A 20367-nucleotide genomic window follows, 5' to 3' on the forward strand; every position below is an offset into this window, starting at 1 on the left:
ATAGATTAGAGGAGCCCTAAGGAGTTTATAATTCTTTCTTCTTTTTCATTCACATTCCACTTTAATCGTTTATTCAAAATTCTTGAATTTGTAAATACAAAAACACTGTAGCTTACTACTGACACAAGAATGGCAATGCACTAACAATAAAATCAAAGTAGATGCTAAACTATTTAGAGTAGCAGCTTAAAATTCAGAAGTTCTGTAACCTCTGGCTCTATGACTTTTTCTACAAGTACCCATCAATTTTTCCTTTTGTTTAATAAGAGAAAGGCTTTCTTTCATTCTTTCTTTCTTTCTTTCTTTCTTTTTTTTTTTTTTTTTGGAGACAGGGTCTCACTCGGAAACCCAGTCTGGACTGCAGTGGTGCGACCCAGGCTCACTGCAGCCTTGACCTCCTGGGCTCAAGTGATCCTCCAGCCTTAGCCCCCCAAAGTTCTGTGATGATAGGTGTGAGCCACTGCACCAGGTCATTTTTTAAAAAAAAAATTGTAGAGATAGGGTTTCACTATGTTGCTCAGGCTGGTATCAAACTCCTGGGCTCAAGGGATCCTCCCACCTCAGCTCCCCAAAGTTCTGGGATTATTGGTATGAGGATTTCCATTTTTAAAAGGGAGGTTGCTACTTGCAGCAAAACCAGCATTGGTCTCATAAACGAACTAAAAAATCAGGAGTGTTCACATTGATAAATCTTACACTTTGCTTTTTTAGTTGTTCAGCTTTCTCTTTGATAGAGAGTGGAATCCACATGAACTAAATGAAGAACTTTTTAGATTTCATAGCATATAGCAGCAAGTGGTCCAGGTAAGTTGAAAAAAATCTCCAGGTTGAAGATACATTTGTATTAGACCAAATTTATTTAAAAAACAAAATAGGGCCGGGTGCGGTGGCTCATACCTATAATGCCAGTACTTTGGGAAGCCAACGCGAGTGGATCACCTGAGGTCAGGAGTTTGAAACCAGCCTGACCAACATGGAGAAACCCAGTCTCTACCAAAAATACAAAATTAGCTGGGCGGGGTGGCATAGGCCTGTAGTCCCAGACACTTGGGAAGCTGAGGCAAGAGAATCACTTGAACTTGGGAAGCAGAGGTTGCGGTGAGCTGAGATTGCGCCATTGCACTTCAGCCTGGGCAACAAGAGTGAAACTTTGTCTAAAAAATAAAATAAAATAAAATAAAATAAAATAAAATAAAATAAACACCCAAACAGAGTGCATAGAGAAAGTATATGAGTTTTAAGTAATATCTGAGAGTAAACGAATTACAAATATAGTTATAACAGGTTTGACAGAGAGAGAAAGAGAGTGTGTGTCTGACTCCATTTAGGTCACCGTCCACATGATTTGACTGTGACACACTTTGAAACACACCAAATGAATTTGGTAAACACATGATTTGCTGCTCTGAAAACCTTCCCAGAAAGACTAAAAATTAGAGTTAGCCAAGTTTATACTTACATCAGTCACTGATTAGAATCCTGTAGCAGCAGGAAGCAACATATCCCTTAATCTGACCACTTTCCGGTGAGGGAAGAATCAAATATTCTGTGCTGACCTCGCTTGAAGTTAGTTTTTCTCCATAGCTTTGCTGGGGGTCAGAGGATTTAAATGACAGGACTGTGACACTGTAGGCTAAGTCTGGGAATCATTTTGTTGAAGACCCTGTTTTTAGGCACTCAGATACCTAAGGGAGGCACATTACATAGGACAGGTAAGTGAGTTCTGGGACATTGAGATTTTTTCTGTGATCGTTCTCAAAGTCCAGTGTGCATCAGCATCACCTGGAGGCTTTGTTAAAGTAAAGCTTGCTAGACACCAACCCAGGGCTTCTGATTCATAGATTTGGAGTGGGACCTGACAAAGTGCATTTCGAACAAATTCCCAAGTAATGCTGCTGATGCTGTGGTCTAGGGCCATATGCTGGGTGCATCTGGCTCAGTGTTTTCCGAAATTAACCCTACACAAAGTTATTATTTCTTTCAGCTATTTTTTTTATTGCTTCCATTTTAGCTATTGTGCCTTTCTCACATTTGCTTATATGTTGCCTCTGAATATGTCACTAATTTTTTTCATGGTAAAAAGCTTGTCTCCTCCTATAGAATATTTGCTCTGCCTTTCACTTATCACATAGTGCTGAGTACACAATAGACTCCTGATAAATGACTCCTGAATATAGAATGAATGAAGACAATGGAAAGTGTAAACTGCAGTATATTTTATCCTTTTGATTTTTCTTCATCAAAAGTAGCTATGTTTTAGCTTGGCCTAATACCAACTCCATTTTCTTCCCACTTAAAATCTTTTTTTTCCTGCATATAGACCTCATTTAGGAAGAAGAGGAACACATATTATGGCTTACATACTTCAACATGAAAAGCATATAAAAGGACTTTATAGCCATACTTCTATTTTCATTATCTAAGTGTATTAGTAAAAGCAAACCTATTACATCTTCCTTTTGAGAAGCCAAAAACATTTGGAATTTATGTTATGAGAAACAGCTTTGACAGACTTTATTTGACATGCACATCAACTGCTGAGAAAAAAAATCACTAGAGGAAATGTTAAACTAGGTTATGACGCTGTCCTGCCAACAGAAGATTGAGGTTGGTTTGTTGGCTGTATCTTGAAGATGCATTAAAATATGAAGGCACAAAATGGACAGCTGTTTCAGAGAGATCAACCCCGCATTATCCTAACTGATAAATAAATGTGCTATATAATATATAATTCCGGTGTGGGGCTCCAGATCTGAGATAATTCTTAAGAGCAGGGCTCAAGTGATTTGTCATCAGACCCTTAGAAGCAACGCTTTGTGTTACATTGCTGCACACTCTGCTTTTATTTAATGGGAACTATATCATTTTTATTTGATTTCTTATTTATATTTCAGAATTCTTGAAAGGTTATTCTGCTATCAAAGTGAAACTATGTATATACTGCCAAGCCATTTGAGCTCATATATGTATAAATAAGAGATTTCCCCTGCCCCTGGCTCCTTGATGTTCACTGAGATGTTCCACCTTTCATACTGTGATCTGTAAGAGGGAATGGACATCATATATCTGTCCATCCCCCCCCCCACTCCAGAACACACCTCAAGATGTCCTCTGAAACTGTAGAAAGGAGAAAAACCTTTTTTCTTTTCTATGTTCCTCTTATTTCTGCATAAGATGGCATATATACATATATACACACACATATATACACATATATATGCATACATGTATACTTGAATTTCAAATTGAGAAATGTAAAATGATACTTCAAATTAAGATTGTCTCAGAAAATGCAGGATACAAGACCATTGCAAGTGTTTCATTTAGATACACGGGTTTTCTAAGAAATGTATTCTGTTAGCATGATGGATGCCTGTAAGGAAGAGCCAGAAGTGTTTGCACTCAAGCTTCCTTATCTTCTCTTCGGTATCTGTCCATTTTCCTTCATGGTCAGATTTCAACGTTGCTTCTTGGAAAGACCATGGTGCTTCAAGGGAGACAGAGCAAAGGGACCCCAAAGCAATGACACATGTGTCTGGTTGTGTTGTAGGCCAACGATCTGATGGCACATTGCCCTCTCCCTTCAAATAAATCTGCAAAGAGCTGTTCTCCATTGTTGTGCATGTATGTCCTTTTCAAAGTCACTGGAGAGAGTTAGGTCAGAAGATCCTAAACATTAAAAAAAATAAGAAAAGCCAACACATGGTTACAAAAATTAAAGTATATAGTAAATGTTCACATTTAATAATGCTTTTAATCATCCAAATTCAAGACAACATAATCAGGCAACTCAACCAGGAAAAAATTAAGTAAGATATATTAATATATAATGTGTTGGGTTCTATGTTTTAATGGCATGCACATTTAAAGTGATATAAAGAATATCAACTTATTTTTCCATCTTTGCTTCTTGTCTATTGTAATCTCATGTGAAAATAACATCACAAATCTAAACCTGAGGCCTTTCATGATGTGTTGAATAGGAGCTGGATACAAGATATTCTCCAGTCCATTTTGGGGAATTAAGCTCATTATTTCACAGATTTATAGCATCCTATAAAATGCTTTCCATCCAGCTTGCTCAACCTGCGGCTAGTGGGCAACATGCACCCTAGGACAACTTTGGATGGCATCCAATACAAATACATAAACTTTCTTAAGACATAATGTTTTTTCTTTTTTTTTCTTTTTTCTAATCAGCTGTCATTAGTGTTAGTGTATTTTATATGTGGCCCAAGACAATTCTTCTTCCAATGTGGCCCAAGGAAGTCAAAATATTGGATATCCCTGCTTGACATGAAAGAAACCAATCACCGAAAAAAATCTAGACTTTACTTTTTATATAGTAACTGAACTAAATTTATGCGTTGAGCAATGTGTATATATATATATTGAGCAATATATATACATTGCTCAACGCATAAATTTAGTTCAGTTACTATATATACTATATACATATATACATATGTGTATCTATACATATATACATGTATACATATATACATGTATATGTATATATTTGTGTGTGTATATATATTACTCAAAGCATAAATTTAGTTTAGTTACTAAACTCTATGTATACTATAAACATATATCTATATGTTGTACTACTGGTTAACAGAAGAGAAAATTCTGGTGCTCAGGCCCTAGTACCTATCAATCAACATAGTTAAATACCAGTAAATTTTATGCCCAAGTCTCTGATCAAGTGTTAGTTGCATCCAACTAGAATATTTTGTTGGAGAAACTTTAGTGGCTCAACCCATTAAACTGTACATAGAGACATTTTATCTTTCACTATAATTATCATGATCAAATGAGCTCTCTTGATTTTTTTTAAATAAAAGGAATCCTTGCTACTTTTTCTTTCTATTTTAATACTTCATTTCTAAAGAATGTTCAGAATGGTCACACAACTGAAAATCAAACAAATGACCCCTTTTCTGTCTTTAGCTAAAGAAACATATTGTTAACAATAACTTTAAAGGAATTTCTTTTTGTTACAAACCAAGACAAAAGAGGAAACATCCATCAATATTCTTAGGTGTGGCCCACACCATTGAATGTACTTCAGAAAACATTTGGAGAGTGGACCCCAGTATATTCTCACTGAAATGCAGCTTCCTATAGATAATGTTCCCTGCTCCAAGTCAAGAAGTTATACGTGTACTTCTATGACTTTGCCTTTTCAGGATTTTGGAAATGATTATCTTGAATAAGGTGTTATGCTTTTTTTTCAGATTGTATATGTTCTTGAAAGAGCTAAGATCAATAGCACAACAGGATGACTATAGTCAACAATAATTTAGCTGTACATTTAAAAATAACTAAAGGAGTGTAATTGGATTGTTTGTAACACAATGGATAAATGCTTGAGGGAATGGATACCCAACTTCCATGATGTGATTATTTCACATTGCATGTCTGTATCAAAACATCTCATATACCCTATGAGTATATGAGATAAATATATACACCTACCATGTACCTACAAAAAATAGAAATTAAAAAAGAAAAAGAAAAAAGTGCTAAGAACATTGTAGCAATTTTGTTACCAAGTCATTTCAGGTGAATAAGTTAGATTTGTCTGGTCAAGCCATGTTTCACATTGCAGTTAGGATTTTATTAACACAGCAGGGTTTTTATGCTCATTTTCAGTTTCGACATCCTAATTATTCCTAATTTCTCTGTCTCAAAGCTTTCTAGTTGCCTCTCTGAACAAGGTAGGTATACAGTTATTTTTATGTGGAGCATAGTTCTAGCAATTCCAGCCTACTTTTGATAGCTTTTCCATATTCATCCTCCCAAATTTTTCTTAACTAGATGCTCCTTTCACTAACCTAAGGAGTATACTTAAGAAATGTTTCTCTACTCACACTGTTCACCAGATATTTATGGTTTCAAACTCAAATTCTCTACAATTTCCTCATTTTCTTTTGCTTCCTACTGACTGTCTTTTGAAACGCCAACTTCATCTGCTTCCAATTTTACCTTTCCTAAGGGAACACTAGAAGTCTAATCTAGAGACACGGTTATCAGTTATTTTTCCCTTCCCAATGACTCTTCTCCCATCACTCTTGGTAACAGTCAATCAGTTTCCCTTTAATCAATCACCCTTCTTCACATCAATCATCTGGGTGGGGTTAATTTTACCCCTTGCTCCAGCAATGGACATGTGCCCAACCTTGGCCAACGAGACTGTGACCTGGAACTTCAGCTGCAACAGCTGGGAAAGAAATGCTCCCTTTCGTTTTCTCTTCTTTTTTAAAAACTTCAATCATGACATGGAATTTATTAGACAAAATTTTGATTGATAAGTAAATAAAACCATGCTATAGAAGTTTGGAGTCCACAAAAATACCCAGTCTACTTCACAAAAACTCCCACAAAATTGCAAAAGAGACGATCCACGAAAGAGCAACTAACCATTGTGCCTTATTCTATTTAACGTGCATTCTATAATGCAGAATTCTGCTCCCAGATACTCTGATCTTCACACTCCACAAGGTATAAAATCCTCTACTTAAAGACTGTTCATAGTCTAGTTTCACATGGCCTGACCAACCTTATCCACAGCATTTTCAATACAACCTCTTTGTAGGCTGGTGGGTACAGGTACATACACAGTATTTCACTGAGGAAGAGTTCTTGAATTATTAAGACTCTTTAAGGTGGTCAGAACAGCTGAAAGGGATTAGAAACCAAAAGTGCCAATGCAATGAGTAAGTAAAGCGAGAAAGTCAGATACACATTTAGAAGGGGGAAATGGACAACAAAGTTATTTGCCTGTTTCTCTGGGAGCAAAATTGAGGCTAAAAATAGACAGCCCAAGAGGGTGATGAATATTTCTTTAGAATTGGCTTTTGGTCTTCATCCATTTTCAGAAGTGACTATTATCCCATTTTATCCCAGCTCCATAGGGATTCTAAAATTGTGAATGTTTATAGATTTGCTCCTGAGGGAAAGAAAAGCTATTTCTACTAGGGAGACTTAGCTTAAAAGAAGTGTGCCTGAAGATGCAAAGAGCCACAACCTGGAAGGGTGTGCCCAAGAATGAAACTAATACCAAGGGAGGCAGAGTTAATGTGTCTGAGTTTTTAGTTATCTTAGCCAAAACATACCTCCCTTTCCTCAGCTCTCTCCCTATATTAATTTATGAGTACCCACTATGGACCCACAAGTGTAGTTGGAAGTGGGGTAGAATACAAAGAAGTACACTACAAGTTAGTTTCAGAGATAAGACCAATGCCCAAGTTGCAGAAAGCAGCAAACAGGATGCATTTAAATCTCAATTGCAAAGACCCAGATGATAAATGTAGTAAGTCTGAAGATGGCAGAGACCACCAAGGTGATGTTAGCTGAAAGTACCTTTGGACAAGAGGTGTTAATTAAACTGAAAATTTAATAATACACAGAATTTTGATAGTTGTAGAAGAGGGTAAAGTTCTCTAGATGGATACTGAGGAGATCTCCTGCTTACAAAGAGGCTGTGCTGAAAGTGCTATGTGATAAAGTTGGATAGGTCATTTGAAACTAGACTATAAAGAGTCTTTAAGGTAAGTAGAGGGTCTTATACCTTATGGAATTTGAAGATGGGAGTAATTCTAATTTGGTAAGAAAGTAATGATATGGTGAAAGCAGTGATTTAAGACTGCTGAATCCTCAAAGCTGGCCTGCATAAACTGCCTTAAGTGTTTGATAAAAATACAGATTTCTGCTACTGCTTCAGATCCACTGAATCAGAATCACTGGTTGGGGAGACAAGGATCTTTATTTTCAACAAACACCTGTGGAGATTTAAATATGAAGCCAGATTTAGTGGTTTGCAAATTGAGCATGGATTAACTTCACAATCATATTGACTTCTATGCTTTCCCCAGTGTTTTTCATACTGTAATTTCATTAACTCTCTCTATCACGAGATCCCTCATCTGCCTCCTCTTCATCTTAACATATATTCTAAGATGCACTGTTAAAAACAATGAAGGCTCCCTACCCTCTATATGACTCAGTTTCCTCATTTGCAAAATGGGCTTAATTATGCTAATTGAAATTTCCTAGTACTTCATGGGGCTGATAATTATTATCTTTCTCTATTTTCTCATTCTTATTTTCAATGGCATTGGAAGCCATTTATTTTCTCTTGCTTATTTCCACTATGCTGTGCCATCAATCTCTATTTCTTGCCTCTATTTTCAAAACCTTGGCCACTCAGTGACAAAGTCTTTTACTGTATCTCCCTAGCAAGCCTAACAAGCCTCCCTAACACTACACTGTAAGCGCCCTACCATGGTTTTAAAAGAAAGATTTCTTTTCTTCTTACAGCCAAAATATCTTGAAATTTTATTCATTCTCGTATTCTTCATTTCTTGACAGTTTATTCACTTTTTAGCTTCTTCTGTTGGTGTTTCGTAGAGCTAACAAATAGTTCCCTTCTCTCCCCTTCCTTAAATTTGGTGCAAATTAAGGGAGAGAAATAGGGATCAGTGTGAAGGAGATCAAACTATCAACCAATAAAAAATAGATTGGAGTATATGCTGACCCAGGAACTTTACTGAGCTTGATAGCAATATTGAAATAACCTTGCTCCTCCAGATTGCAGACTTTAGGAATGTGTGTGTCATGAGAAGGTGACAGTACCTATCCTACATCCTACATTGCTTGCAGCCTAGCTATGCAGACTGGATGGGCACTGTCTGTAGACAAGTGAATGACAAGAAATAATCTACAAGTAACTAAATTGAACATACTCATTTTTGGGGGAACATGTCAATCAAGCAAATCACTCCCACCCTTACCCCTGGAGGTGCAACTGGGGGGCTAGAAGGAGACCTAAAGTGATTTGTATATAGAAGCAATTCTATAGGAGAATGGGTGGAAAGAAGTATCACCCTAACACCCAATGAAATGAAACTGCGTAACTGAGCAACACAAATACCAAGCCTCTGTTGGTTGCCTTCCTCTACTCTCTTTTTCATGCGCTCCTCTGAAGTGTTGACTACACATTGTGAGCACTTTGCTCTTTTGCCAAAGGCACCTGGCTGAGGGAAGGGTGGGAGGCTGAATTCTGGCTCCTGTGGAGCTTGCCCTTAGGATTGTAGCCACTCAGAGGAAGGGGCATCATTTTCTACTTGAAAGGCAGGTGAAGCTGGGATAGAGTCTATTTGTAAAGGCCACCTGCTTAAAGTTTGGCCAGAGGCAGCTTTTAAAAAATTGGTGTAAAAGAGCTCACACTGCACACTCCTAAAAACTCTTCTACCTTTTCCTCCCAAAGGGCGTAAAGCTCTCCGTTTCCCTTCCTATCTCCCTGACAGCCCCCTGCATTCTTTTCTGATTATTTTACTCCTTGTAACCCCTTTGGTCATCATTGTTTAGTCTTTGGCTTCAGCTAAGTTTTCTTTTGCTTTGTTGAAACAGTATTTAAGGCAGGACTGGCATGTTGCAATACTCTGGAAGGATGGTCTGCACAAATCACAGTGGACTGAGACCATCAGTTCTGTTAGGATGTTGTAGACTTTTTTTTTACTTTAGCGTCAATCATGCCACACCATTGGCTCAAAATCACACACAGTGAACAAACAATAGCCCTGCAGTCTTGTGTATATGTGCTCCTATTACTAGTATCTCTTCTGCTATTCCTAAACTTGAACTTATTAGGTTATATATGCCATTCACTTCTGCAAACTTGACCCTGCAATGTGCTAAGTTAGGAAGATTATAAGAAAAGGATAGATGCACTACTTGGGATGAAAGAAGAAGCAGAGATTCCTATTTTATGTCCACTTTCTCATCCACTTACTGACTCACCACATGAACATTAAGCTAGGCCTTATGGATACAGAAGAATGGCACTCTGTCCACACATTCTCTACCCAAGATAAAATCTTCAGATTAGAAAGCCAAGGGAAAATGCTGGCAAGAGGCACCAAACAGCAAAGCAGGGGAGATAATAAGAGAATCCTGGCTGGGTTAATTGTGATTAAGTCTATTTATGTGGATGAAACACATTCCCTTTTCCATATCTCTATTTTCTTCTTTGTGATCCCTTCCCTATGCATTCCTGCCCTCTTGTAGTCTCATCTGTGGTTAGATATTTGTTATTCTTTCTTTATATAGGCCCTTTTCTGCCTGCACCTGATGAGGAGCTCCTTGTCCTGCTACACTGGATTTTTCTTTTTTTCTTTTGAGACGGAGTCTCACTCTGTCACCCAGGCTGGAGGGCAGTGGTGCAATCTTGGCTCACTGCAATCTCCGCCTCCCGGGTTCAAGCGATTCTCCCGCTTCAGCCTCCCAAGTAGCTGGGACTACAGGCACGTGCCACCATGCCAGGCTAATTTTTTATATATTTTAAGTAGAGACAGAGTTTCACCGTGTTAGCCAGGATTGTCTTGATCTCCTGATCTCATGATCCACCCGCCTTGGCCTCCCAAAGTATTGGTATTACAGGCATGAGCGACCGCGTCCGGCCTACATTGGCTTCTTAGGTGTTTGTTCACCATCTTCTTCTAGGTAAGTCAGAATTATCACTGTTGCTTTTTAGAAGATTCACATAAGCAACTCTTCTCAGGATCAGAAATTATTTTTACCCTTGCAGCTTTCGAAATCTGATTTCCTAGAGTCTACAATGCATGTCTGACTTCTTGTTTATCACAAGTTCTGAAGTTATACTACTACTAATGGTAATAAACACAGACATTTCATTATTATGAGCTTTTAATTTATCCAGTTTGACTATTATCTTCTTTAAAAATTTGAGAGCAAGAGTCCTTTCAGCAAAGATTACTGTCCCTTTTGCTTCACTACTACAGTCCTCCTAGTAAGTCAAAGTGGTGACTATCTCCTGCCACTTCTACATCTTAGAATATTAAATTGTCACCAAGACACGTTGAGAAACAGCTAGATATCCTTCTTGTAGTTGAAGGAGGTGTCTAGCAAGTGTCTGAACTACACAAACCCCTTTTGCTTTGTTTGATTTTTTAACAAGTCTTATATTTTCTACCCTTACATATCTTTGGAGTATTTCTCCTCTTCATTAGCAGTTAAGGACACTTTAAACTGGATCAATGAATAAAGCTTCTAATTGGAATCTCTGTCCTCAGGTACTTTTCATTTAAATTTATTCTGAAATCAACTATCAGATTAATCTTAAAATTGTACTTTTAATACCTAACACTCCTGTTCAAAAATCTACAATATATTTCAAATAACAATAGGATAACGTCCGAACTTCTCAGCTTGACTTTCAAGGTCTCCAAGAACAACTTTACAGATTTGTTTTCTATTTCTCATTACTTCTTGGTGGTATTCCACAGGCCCAACCACATTTATATATCCTTGTCTTTTTGCCACCATTTCAATGACTTCTCCCTTCTGGCCATCCTGGACATTCTAACTCTACTAATTTTGGCATACCTTCTTAATTCAACCAGCAATGTATTTTTGCTACCATTACTTATTATATCATGTTATGGGTTAGGCAAAATTTCTGCCAGAGGGACTTATGACATACAGTTTATTGAAGGAGATAGAGTCCTAGCTAGAATTCTGTAGTGTGAGGAGAATACACTGATATACAAGAGAGAATGTGATGTGCTAATGCAAATGTCTTTACATAAGTTTTGGTAAAACAAGATAAGAAATAATTATTTCTGTCTGGAGCTTTTTGAAAGACTTTATGGAAGCAGAACCATGTGAGTTGGGCTTTGATTGATGGTTAAGATTTTGATATATCAGAGTATGGGCATTCTAGGTTAAAGAAGTAGTCAATAGTTCGGTTTGCTCAAGTGCAGCATGTATGTCTGTGGTGGGTGGAGAGAAACTAATTTGAGATAAGGCTGGAGAGTTAGATGGAATAGTGCTAAAGGGTTTGCATTTTGCTGTCTAGTCAGGGGGATACTTTGGAAGGTTCTGAGCAATGGAATAAAATGATAGAATTGGTGCTTAGTGAGGATATCTTTGGCAGCAATATACAAATCAGGGATGGCTCTGAGAGAAGGAGAAACTAAAATTGGTGATCAGATGAGCAGTTGTTGTATGGTCTGTACCAATGGTAATGAACAATTGATCCAGAGAAAGCAGTGAGACAAGAAAGGAAGGGTTAGTGGGCAAGACATTTCTACAATAGATTTTGTAAGCTTGGAAAGGGATAGAAGCTAAGCATTGGGAATTGGGGAGGAACATTAATTTATTCAATAAGATTTCATAAGACACAATATTTGTCAGGAACTCTATTATGAACTAGAAATACAGAAATGAATAATATAGTCTGGAATTGAAAAATTTCACAATCTAGTCAAATATAGGAATATAAACAAATACCACACAGTGTATTTAAGATCTATCTATCTATCTATCTATCTATCTATCTATCTATCTATCTATCTATCTATCTATCTATCTTTTTTCCTCAGGGCACAGATATATGAAAGATATGTCTTAGTAACATGCCTTTTGAACTAGTTCTTTAAAGATAAATAGAAGTTTGATAAATAATATGGAATAGATAGGATATTGAGGCAGAGAGAACTTTTGCAAATCCACAAATAAATTAAAGTACATGGTGTTTCTAGTGTCCCTGAACAAATAGGGAAGGCAGCGGAAGTACCTGGTAGAAAGCAAGAAAGAAAATTAGCTAGATTGCACTCAGCATTTCCATTTATTCTAAAGGTGATCATAAAACATGAAAGGGTTTTAAAAGATGTTTGTGTTTAGAAAGGTAACATTGAGCTGAAGAGGAACTAGGGGTGAAGATTGAAGGCAGATAACTCAGTAGAACATTGTTGCAATAATTCAGGTTTAGGACAATGAAGTTCTGGTCTTGAGCATTATCAAAGGGAAAAAACAGAAGATTAAACATGTATGTTGTTGGTGGAATCTGGATTAATTTACCCAGTTTGTCTATTAACAAACTGAACTGAATGTGGAAAGAGGTTAGAAGGTGACTGAAGGTTTTGATATAAATGATTGAGCTGACACTGTTGTCATTGGTTGAGAAAGAATATTCAGCCTGAAGAACAGGATTTATGCAAGAAAGGGTCAGTGATCATCATAATGGTTAACGTTTACTGAGCATTTATGTAGTGGGCTCATTCTGGTACTTTGTGTGACTTAACAGTTTAATCCACATAAAAGTGATATGAAATAAGTACACTCATTATCTCCATTTTACAGATGAAGAAATCATGTATACAGAGTTTAACTTCTCCAAGGTTGCACGACTAGTAAGATATAGAGCCAGAATTTGAACCTATACAGTATTTAATTTATTTACTTATTTTTAATTATTATACTTTAAGTTCTGGGATACATGTGCAGAATGTGCAGGTTTGTTATGTAGGGATACAGGTGCCATGAGAAGGTTTGTTGTACCCATGAACCTATCATCTACATTAGGTATTTCTCCTAATGCTATCCTTCCCCTAAGTCCCACCCCCCAACAGGCCCCAGTGTGTGACTTTCACCTCCCTGTGACCACGTGTTCTCATTGTTCAACTCCCACTTACGAGTGAGAACATGCGGTGTTTGGTTTTCTGTTCCTGTGTTAGTTTGCTGAGAATAATGGTTTCTAGCTTCATCCATGTCCCTGCAAAGGACATGAACTCATCTTTTTTATGGCTGCATAGTATTCCATGGTGTGGGAAGTATTCAATGGTGTGGAAAGTATTCAATGACATGGAAAGTATTCCATACTGTGGAAAAAAATGTGCCACATTTTCTTTATCCAGTCTATCATTGATGGGCATTTGGGTTGATTCCAAATCTTTATGGTTTTTAAAGTAACTTTTGCCTATCCAACTTTAGACACATGGAGTTTTCTTTATTGGTAGAGAGTTGAAATTCTGAAGGGTGGGAGAGAGGTGAAAGGTAGAGATGTGAAAATAATAGTAACATAGATTAATAGGTAAAGTGGAAGTTGAGTGGAAAAGGGAAAGGACTGAGGATTGAACTTTACAAAATGTTTCTAAGTAGTGTTTGGAAGTGGTATGTGAGTCAAGGTGAGACTCAGCTATGATCAGAGACATAGGACGAGAGGAAGATGAGTGATATGTTAGAACTCAAGAGAGAGATACTGCCAGTAAGAAAGATGTGTTCCTTGGCACTGAGACCAAGGTGGTCAGACTGCATGAGATTTGGCATCTGAGAAGGGAGAGAAGCTAGAGATCAATGGGTGGGGTCATCTTTTGCAAGTGAGGAGGGAAGGTAGTAAGCACAGACTTTGCTTTTTTGCAGTAAGAAACACATGTGATCTATCCTTTAAAATTTTTAAGTATAAAATACAATATTGTTAACTATAGGCACAATGTTGTACAGAAATTTTGATAACCAAAACTTAGACCTCTAGAAATTTTCATAACCAAAACTTTATACCCGTTGAACAGCTAGAAGTAAAGGTAGGTAAGCAGTTGGGGAGAATAAGGAATTAAGGGAGGCCTTAATTTTTTTTTTTTTTTTTAGTGTTGCTGGGACAATTAACAGAGTAGGCCAACAAGGAGCTATAAGTAGTGAAGAAGATGAAGACACAAAGGAAAGACATTGCAAAAAATAGAATAATTTTTGGATGGCAGAGACTGGGTCCGGTATACAGATTAAAGATTAAAGTGCCGGTTTTTAAAAGAAAGATGAACACATCCTTCTATGAAAGATTAGTTGTGGGACCTACTCTAATCCATTTAAATGAACTTAAATGAAGTTTTTATATAATTTCAGAATATTCATCTGGGAGTGTTTTATATCACTGTAGCGATACTAAAAAACTGTTTCAGGGCTTTGCTACATCATCTGTGGGATTCATCCAGACAACCTCCCAGTGGACAGGCGCATCTTCCTTCTCAGTATTCTCAGTACCTTGACCTCCTTGTACTGAGGCTCTGTTTGGATTTGCCCTGCCTCCCTGAACAGACTCTCCATATTCGGTCTTTGTGTCTGTGTCCCACAGTCCCATGTAAGAAGCACTGCTTCTATTCCCTCCCCCATCCCTGGTAGGACACACTGGCTGGATCTTCTTCTGGTCTTATGCTCTGCATTAAGGGAGTGTAGTAAGATAGGACTAATCTACAAAGATCACTTTAAAAAGTGCATGTTGGATGACTTCAGTCTCCTCAGGGAAGCAAAAGGTGAAGTCATTTGCAAACAGCAAGGGAAGGGAGTGTGCTCAAGGGTTTGAGGAAAATGGAGGCAATTTGGAAGAGTCACTGTGGAGAATTTGATTGAGAGTCAAATGAATAAGAGGATTTCCAAGCAGTCCTGAGGGGCTAAATGAGATTAGATATCATCAATTTGCAGTAGAGCCAACTGGCAGCTTCTTGACTTTCTCCAATAATACTTGGCAGTGGGATAACAGGAGCAAAGGAAACATATGTTTGGATTTGCCCAACATTGGGATTGGCAGGACAGCTGCAGAGGAAGCTTGAGATGGGCTAAAGGCTCTTGATTACTAGTGAGAGAGTGCCCAGGGTGTTCAGGCAAGGCAGAGAAACAAATGATCCAACTGAAGCCAGAAGCTGACCAGGGAACAAAGGAGAGGAGTGAGGAGGGAAGGGTCTAGAGACAAACTTGAGTCTAGAAGACAATGAACATATGTGAGGAGGTGTGAGAAAGAGCTGAAATGGTGGAGGGACTGGGCATTACTTTTAGAGGGGTCTTCAGCATCTGTGAACCTGGTGGCAAAAGAAAATGTTCAGGTGATGATAGGATGTAATGTATGCTTCCTACATGTGGCTTACAGAGTAGAATAAAGAAAAAGGTCATCCTAGTGGGAAAAGAGAAGTAATTGAAGGTCTAGGATGTTGAAAAATCTCTCATCTGTAATGTTGAAATCAACTGGGGGGGATTGGAAAATCTGTGAGGCAAGTGTGAAATTCCTCAAGGAAGATGAAAAATGAACATTGTGAGAGGTTAGAAAGGCCTAGCATGAAAGTCTTACCAACCTGGGTTTTTATCCTTGAACCCCATTCAGCCATGCACTAGCTGTGTGGAAAGATGGATGATGAGAGAATAAAAAGAAACAAATAGTTCCTTTAAATTTTATTGCACTGGAACAAAAACATTTAAAGAAAAACAAACAAAGATATCCTCTTCAGTGGAGATTTTTCTTAAGTGAGATATATGTGTATATTTAAGGTACTTTTATTATATTTAATGCCATCAAAAAGCAGTCATCAGTTCTCTTTTTCTGAATAACGTCAAAGAAAATATAAAGAAGGTTCTTTTTTGGATGTCTGTAGAAAAATTCTTGATCAGATTTACATGTCAGGCCTCCAACTCTGTTATCGACTTATTATTTGTTCAGCTTTATTTCTGGACCATGGACATTGTTTTGTAAATTCTGAAAATTAAAAATTCCCTGTTTAATACAGGGCTTTTTAGCCACATGAACCAACACATTTCATGAGTAATACTGTCTTCTCTCTCAATTCTCTTCTCGAGATTACTTCACCCATGGGAATAATTATCAGGCAGCAATTTTGCAACACTTAGAGTAACTGAAAATGATCACCTTGTTGTCATGGTTTTGGACGATGTTATCCGTTTTCCCATCCAGTCAGCAATCACACACCTCACCACAGCCACAATGGGAGTAGGAGCTTTGCTGACTGACAAATGGAAAGACCTATTAGGTTATCAAATCCATTCCCAATCAATAAAATATTATCTTCATTTACATATACCTGAGTGTTTTATTCACCATGCTTTTAAATAAGCAACATGACTTTAGCTACTTAGAATAGTCTAAGTATTCTGATAGTCTCTAAGAAAATACTTTAGTATTTGGTTTAATTGTCCTTTGTTTCACTAAAGTCAGTAAAACCTTGATTTAAATGATTATATTTTACTAAAAACATGTAAGAATGAGTTATCTTTTAATGTATTTTCAAGGTGGCACTCCAAATAGTGGATAACTTTAGGTTAATGTTAACATGACATTTACTAATTTGTAGTGAGTAGGAATGTCTTGTCATTGGAAAAAATGTTCTCCATATGTCAGACTGATTTGGTCATCTCTCTGATACAATTTTAACCAAAATTTTATGTACTAAAAAAATCTTTAAAAATCTGTCTTATAGATGATTTTCCCTAGTTGTCTTCATGTAACTCACTTCCGGTTAAATTCTTGGAGTCACATTTTTGTCTCACTCTCATGCTTGAGAACTGGCTCTTCCTAAGCTGATCAATTGTTCAATGTCCATTTTTTAGCCTTTAAATTACTGGAACTCCCTGATGAACTTGGTTTGCTGGTGTTCTTTTACACATCACTATTTCTTACTCATCCTATAATCTTTGGCTAAAGGGTCAACTCCTTCAGTAAATCTTTGTGTCTCCCTCTCCCAATCTCCTGGGCTGGGCAAAGTGCCTCCCTTAGGTAATCTTATAATATTCGATATGTTACTCTATCCATGCACTGGTCATGTTGTGTATATATATATATGTGTGTGTGTGTGTGTGTATATATATATGCGTGTGTGTGTGTGTGTATATATATATATAATTACTTGCTCATATCTCCATTTCTATTACTGGATTTTTGAAGGTAAAATTATATCTAATTCTTCTTTGTATTTTTAGTATTTAAGCTTAGACTAGGCAATCAGAGCATTTGAATAAAATAATGTACAAAAAATAGCAAAATACAGAATATTTTATACTATGTGGTCAATTAATTTGGATTCTTAATAACCTCAATATACAATAGTTAGTAAAGCAGTAGACTTATTTTGATTAAGAAAAAAATCAAGGCAAGATAAATAGGCTGTTTTATATTACTGTGTATTTATGAACAGATAAACTGGTTTCCTCTACTATCCCTGTAAATGCCAAAAAGAAACAAACAAACAAACGAACAAAATAGTTGGTGACAGTGTCTGTTGGGAGATAGAGAAATAGCTCTAGAATGCATACTTTTATTGTTATCCACAGTTTGATCTTCAAGCCCAATTCTACTTAGGGAATTGATTGAATCACCTGTGAACCAAAATAACTTTGTCCACTGAGAATCAAACATTGAGCTAGATAGCATATCCACATTTACTTGCAGTATTAATTACAATAGCCAATAAGTAGAAACAACTTACATGCCCATATATGGATGAATGGATAAAGAAAATATGGTATGTGCATATAATGTGATATTATTCAGTCTCTAAAAAGGAGGAAATCCTGTCGTATACTGCAATATGGATGAACTTTGAGAATATTATGCTAATTGAAACAAGCCAGTCTTTAAAAAACAAAACAAAACAAATACTGTAAGATTCCACTTACATGAGTTATCTAAAGCAGCCAAACTCATAGAATACAGAGTAGAATGGTAGTTGCCAAGAGCTAGGGGAGAGGGAAAATGGAGAGTTGTTCAATGGGTATAGAGTTTCAGTTTTGTAAGATGAAAATATTCTAGAGATTTGTTACACAACAATGTGATATAGTTAATGCCACTGAAAAGCACACTCAAAAATAGTAGAGATAAATTTTATGTTTTGTGTTCTTTACCACAAATAAAAGAAAAATTAAGAAAAATAACTACTCTGAAAAAAAGATCAGCTCAAAGCTAGCAAGGTGATGCCTTTGATTTTCTCCCCAAGCCCACATCCTGATACTGGTTCTCTGATACCTCATGCTTTAATGTTAACAAGAGAAATGGAAGAGTTAATCCAAGAGGAGAGAGTTTTTTCTGCTTCCACAGCAACAATAGGAGAGGTCTAATATCACAGTTTATCAGTCTTTTACCATGAGCCTCACACTGGTGCCCATAAGAAAATTCAAGAGGCCAGTACTCTCGCTCTAAAGTATAAGGTACAAAAGAGGTTCATCCATTGATCCAGCTGCAAAAGTAGCCAGGGATAAAGAACTCAGATAAGAGACATGTTAAGGAATGTACACTTTATTCTGTGAATATTTTCAGCTTCTCATAGCCTTTTAGCATTATAAGTGATCAAATATGTGAGTTAATGCAATTGATCTGGCAGAAGTATAGAAGAGGGATTGGAATGGTGTCAGAGAAGCTAAAGGAAAAGCTACTGCCTAAGATTGAAAGAGAGTTTAAATTTATCATTTCATTTTAGCTTCAATGATTGGATAGCCATTGGAACAACTGATTTAAATTTAATGTCATGATGGAGGTAAAATGACAAGCTTATTGGCCTAAGAAGTAAATGAGAGTTAAAAATAAGAAAGAGCAAGTATACCTGGTCTCCTGGGAATGGAGGCAGGTAAAGTATTATTTAGAGGTGAGAAGATTGCATCGATGTTTTCTTTCTTTCTTTCTTTCTTTTTTTTTTTTTTTTTTGCTTAAGGAGGAAGAGACTTAAGCAGACTAGACTTAGGGTAAAGAGTTAATAGAGAGGGGGAATTAGAAGATACAAGAAGCAGAGGGGATAACTGACATATGGAGTTACCAGAGGGACCATGAATATCTAGAGTTAGGAAGAGGAATTAACATTCAATAGGAGAGGAGCACATATATTTTCAGAAAAAGTAAGAGAAAGAAGGAGAGATGTGAGATACTGGGCTTCTGAGGTTGAACAATGATGCCAACTTCCATTCTTGATTTGCAAACTGATAGCTTAGAGCCAACTTTTCATAAGTATTATTTCGCTTAATCTTGACGAGATTGATTTAGATTATTTTCTAGTCAAGATAAGTTTGACTAAAATAATGGGTGAAATCTTTTAAGGGTGAGTTATAGATGTTTCTCATCATCACTGGAAGATAGGGCAAGACAGACATAGAGGTTTTCCAAAAATGTCCTTTATTGTGTTGAGCATAATGACCATTTACCAGGCAGTCTGGTCTCTTGGGGAAGTGCAGGCAAGGGCTCAAGTCAGCCCAAGGAATGCCAGTAAAGGACATGTCCAGCAAAAAGGAAAATTGCTGAAATAATGCAGACTGTGGCTTGGGCAGAAATTCAAATCATTTTCTTATTAGGTGATTTCCCAGTGATCTCTCTATAGGAGATACTGGAAGGTTGGAAATCTTTTAGAAATGTTTTTGAAGTTATTTCATAATGATTCAGTTTCTATTTTTGTTCAGAGTACTAAGGTTATTTATAATCTTCTAACTGCTTTTTTCAGTTATTTTTATATCATTACAAAAGAACTCCTTCAAAATGGTAAATTGCTGACACCTCTTCATATTGGCTTGACTCTTCCTCCTCATTTCATTAGTTTTGATTATGTAAAAAACTGTATCATAAAATTCCCAATACAAGCTCCTGTTGAGATGCGAAGGACAAGCATTCTCAAGAAATACAATCTTATTAAAATGCGTTACTTCATAGGGAACACTAACGCCCATTGTGAGCACAACAACATGCAGTCATAAAATGATTTAAATGTCCATGGTAATAAAATTCTGACCTTAAGTTAGTGATAGCAG

This window comes from Mandrillus leucophaeus, unplaced genomic scaffold (assembly GCF_000951045.1).
Source record: "Mandrillus leucophaeus isolate KB7577 unplaced genomic scaffold, Mleu.le_1.0 Scaffold2091, whole genome shotgun sequence".
Taxonomy (NCBI): domain Eukaryota; kingdom Metazoa; phylum Chordata; class Mammalia; order Primates; family Cercopithecidae; genus Mandrillus; species Mandrillus leucophaeus.